The following is a 4,624-nucleotide window of genomic DNA, read 5'->3' on the forward strand; positions in this document are numbered from 1 at the left end:
TCCTGTGTGAACGGAGACTGGTGTTTGCCAACCTGTATTCTTGAACTAGTGCTGAAGTTTAAGGAAGTTATCTGAGTCAGCGTCTCATCAGCTTGTAAAAGGGTGGGATGTTTCACGACCGGGATGTGTTACACAGATTTCTCAACAGACTTCTCTGATGCAACCACACAAAATCAGATGCACGCACACATCTGCTACAAATGTACAAGCATGGACACTGCACATATTTGTTTTTCTTTCCGTGGGTCTCTTACGACATCTAAAGAACAATAACCTCTTTAAGAGAGCACAATTCTGATACATAAACATACACAAAAAGTTTATTTTACCTCACAGAGTGTGGAGTTTTTCTGCCCAAAGGTAAACAGACCTTTCCCCACAAAATCTCCCCCGGTGTTTCCTGGGTCAGCGAGGTGGTCTGCCTTACTGTAAATCTGGCCGCAGCAGTTTGTAGGGAAGCAGCAGTAGCGGTAAAAAAAAAAATATATATATACTAGAGGGAGTCTTCTACTCTGCCAAAGTTTTATTTTCACTACCTTTGTTTGTTATCATAGACTGCAGTTGCTCAGTGGCGTCAATGTACAGAATCACTGTACCATGTCTGAAGTTGGGCTTGAATCCATTGTGTTTGATAAATTGCAGGACTGTGTGGGCTTGATTCAGCCTGGTATTTGAGGTGAAAACACCAGGCGTCTGCCACCCACAGTATAGTGCTCTGTAGGGGCTGAGAAAAATGTCACATCCACTTAGCACTTAGTCTCCACCTGGACCCCTCCCTCTCTGTATTTCTACACACAAACACTTAAACAAGAAGGTGTCTTCCTCAAAGAGTCTTTGCAGTAGCAGCTGCAACTACTGATTATTTTCATTATTGATTAACCAGATGATTCGTTTGTAGTTTTTAGTAATTGATTAATAGTTTTGTCTATAAAAATGCAGACAATGAAATGGCCATTACATTTTCCTAATACCCAAGGGGACACAGCTTCTGTTGTCTTACCAACAGCCTAAAACCCAAAGATATTCAATTTACTGTCACATAAGACCTGACAGTTCTGTTCAATGACTAATCAATTAATTGACTAATCGTTTGTCCCACTTTACATTTTTTGGACACACATCTGTATGAAACTGTTTTGGGGTTGTTTGTTTTTTGTTATCCACACAGCTAGCAATGGCAGTAACATGGTGTTGCAATGTCAGCTGATCTGTCCACCACTTAATATAATAAGAAATATCTCAACAACTGTTGGATGGATGCTATTAAATATGGTCCCTAGAGGACAAATGTTAGAATGCTGATAAACATCAGCCTGTTAGCTTAGTTATTGTTAGCATGCTGACCTTATCATTTAGCTCAAAGCTGTACATATTTTGGGGGCTTTTTAATCCCTCATGACATTTTACTTTTTCGCACACTGAATACATTTATCACTTCTGCTCACCATGCCTGTTGCTAAATATTTAAGTGAAACCGCAGGCTTGACTGATCTTTGCAGCCACTCATATTGAAAGTGTATGAAGTCGTTGAGCTATAAGGTGCTTTGGATACACATCCACCAAATAGAGACCATATATTTTAGAATGTAACAAACCAAAGCACTTTGTTTGAGAAAGACCACGGCCTGTCTAAATACATCCTGTCTCCTATACCCGCTCTGCCCTCATGATAAAGCACTTGGTAGATGATCAGAGCTAGCTCTAATGGAGAATCTATGAAAGAGACTCAGAAAGAGAGTAAACAGAGCTTTATTCTGTGTTTACAATCTGTCTCTCTGCAGACATCAGCCCTGATAACACACACACAATGAATTACCCTGACCCTGGAGCATGCTTGCCTTCGCCGGCCAAATAAACCTGCACGTGTGCAGAAAGAAATGCACTTACACAGCTGCATGTTCTCTGGCAGTGCAGCTGATAAGAGAAAGAGATAAACGTCGGGTGTGTTTGGGTGAAGAGAGTGGATAGAGGTCAGACATTGAAGGATTTTTCATTCACCTGGAACTTTACCACATTCTTTCAGCATCTCTCTCTCTTTTTTTCTGTCTCTCGATTTAAGACATTTTGTAAGATATGGCCAGAAATTTAGTTTAAAACATTCAAAAAATGAACACAACATTATCAACAGAATGCGAAGAAGCAACAGTTTCAACATTATATAAAAGACGACTCTGTATTGTGTTGCAGAGATGTCTAAAGAAGCTAGCATGCTAACCAGGTAGCCCTGGGCCATCCTATCCTGTCTGGTAATACTACTTTGTACTTAAAGTGGCGATAGCCTGATAGTATAACTCAAGTCTTCCCTCGTAATTTCACCTGGGAGGTGTGTTACACAAGTACTCTCACTGACAAGGACTATCACTGGTTCACATGACTGAGCTATGCTGCCCTTCAAAGTCAAAGCACATTCACTGCATATTTTGTCTTGGCAACTGTTTTACTATCTAAAGTTTTTTTTACCATAGAAGTTGATAGTTTCTGAAAAATTGTCACTGAGAGAAAAACAACTTGACAACTAATGCAGAAAAGCTAATGCTATATCAAGTGAAGGCTAGATAATGAAACAGCCACAGTGTTTGCTTGTTGTGATTTGTAATTAAAAAACAAAATTTATGAACCACCATCTTGGTAATTCAGTCACTTAACTACACAAAAAGGAAACTCGGAGCAGTCCTCTGCCGAGGCTTAGTCCAGTCTTCTTTGATATTTTCAAAACTTAAAATTATAGTAGGCCTTGCCTTCTTAAAGCCTCATCATCTCAGCTGTGCATTTGTTATGTGTATTAAGTACAAGTCGAAATATACGGAATTCTGGATTAATCTGGAATATCACATCCCTGATTGCTTATTTACTACATACCTGCTGCAGTTGTTTCTACAGTGATGTTGGAAGTGGCTATTTTATGTTTAGTCTCAGTACACCAATCACCTGAATCCCACAGGTATACTCATGGTAATGAATTCAGTTAATTTTGCCATATTGTGACACCAGTGTTACAATTTACATATCTGCAATTTTAACAAAAGTAAAAAAAAATAATAATTTGTGTATCCTCCTCGTGAAATGGATCTGTTCCAAAACTTTGTGGGTTCTTCCTTGGCCCATGCTACACCCTTCCATGAAGAATCATGAAAATCAGACAGGTTCTTTTTCCTTAGGCAAATCAGTCAAACAAACAAACAAACAGCACAGAAAACATAACCTCCTTAGTGGAGGTAATAAAGCAGAAGCTATCTCAAATCACAACGCCTATCCTAAAGGTAACTAGCTCAGCAAAGTAGCATCTCTGCTTTAGTCAAGGCAAGGCACTCGAGCTGTACAGCTGGCTTTCGTGAGTAAATAAAGGTTTTTAAAAAAGAGAGAGGAGTGGGCTGTGTGAGAGTAGTGAGGAAATAAAGGTCAAGAAGAATGAAATCAGAGATAGAGGAATGTGTGTGTGGCTCCTTGAGGAAGCAGTGTGTGGACAGACGGAGCGTTCCCCCTGTCAGGCCGTTTGAGAAGAGCCAGGTGACGGCAGGGGGGCTAAGGGGAGCAGGTCAGAGGCTCTGCTGCTCTGTAAATACTTCACATGGTGAAGGAGCATGTCGGGTCAAACGGCACATCGGCAGCCCAGACTTCCTCTGCTGTGGTGACAGGATTAGACTCGGGTCAGACGCCCTCTGCAGCCTCCAGCTCTCTGGCTTCAGTTGTGTTTATGGAGAAATAGCATATTTTTTCATATCCAGGGACGGAGGTGAAATGTGTTTGTGGTACAGATGTGTTGCGCTTTGAGCAGAGAGACATAGAGGAAGAAGTGTAGAAAATCACCCTACCTGTCAGGTCTTCAGTAGGGGCATTGTCAGCACCCTGAGGTTGGGCTAATTAAAGTAGTCCTACAGTCCAAATCCATTTTTTGAGCACTCACAGGGCCTTGATGTCATAGGTTTTGTTTGGTAGCAGAATAATGTACCCTGGGTGCATTATGTCAGTTAAGTGTTTATAGATTTTGACGACCCCCCTTTTATTTGGTAGTGATACAGTTATAGGCCCACATGTTTGTAGTTAATAATTCTTAATAAGCTGTTAATAGTTGTTGGTCGGCATCCTTTGCAGCCCACCTCCAGGAGTTAGGCGGTCATATTGTCCAATAGGTCAAAGGGATTTTTCTCAACCTGGTAACCCAAATGTTGTCCTCATCAATAACCAATAGCTGATCTGTAAAGCATTAGCAAATTATGTATACAGTGGGTACGGAAAGCATTCAGACCCCTTTAAATTTTTCACTCTTTGTTTCATTGCAGCCATTTTCCAAAAATCAAAAAAGTTCATTTTATTTCTCAGTAATGTACACTCAGCACCCCATCTTGACAGAAAAAAACAGAAATGTAGAAATTTTTGCAAATTTATTAAAAAAGAAAAACTGAAATATCACATGGTCATAAGTATTCAGACCCTTTGCCGTGACACTCATATTTAACTCAGGTGCTGTCTATTTCTTCTGATCATCCTTGAGATGGTTCTACACCTTCATTTGAGTCCAGCTGTGTTTGATTATACTGATTGGACTTGATTAGGAAAGCCACACACCTGTCTATATAAGACCTTACAGCTCACAGTGCATGTCAGAGCAAATGAGAATCATGAG

The 4,624-nt window shown here is 40.3% G+C and overlaps 1 protein-coding gene across 2 annotated transcripts in view; it reads right to left on the reverse strand.

Moving 5' to 3' along the window:
- Nucleotides 1-4,624, reverse strand: part of slc8a2a (solute carrier family 8 member 2a) — a 137,935-nt gene that overhangs the window by 128,870 nt on the left and 4,441 nt on the right. The gene's annotated exons all lie outside the window — the stretch shown is intronic.

This window comes from Micropterus dolomieu, linkage group LG23, assembly GCF_021292245.1.
Source record: "Micropterus dolomieu isolate WLL.071019.BEF.003 ecotype Adirondacks linkage group LG23, ASM2129224v1, whole genome shotgun sequence".
In the NCBI taxonomy this organism is placed as follows: domain Eukaryota; kingdom Metazoa; phylum Chordata; class Actinopteri; order Centrarchiformes; family Centrarchidae; genus Micropterus; species Micropterus dolomieu.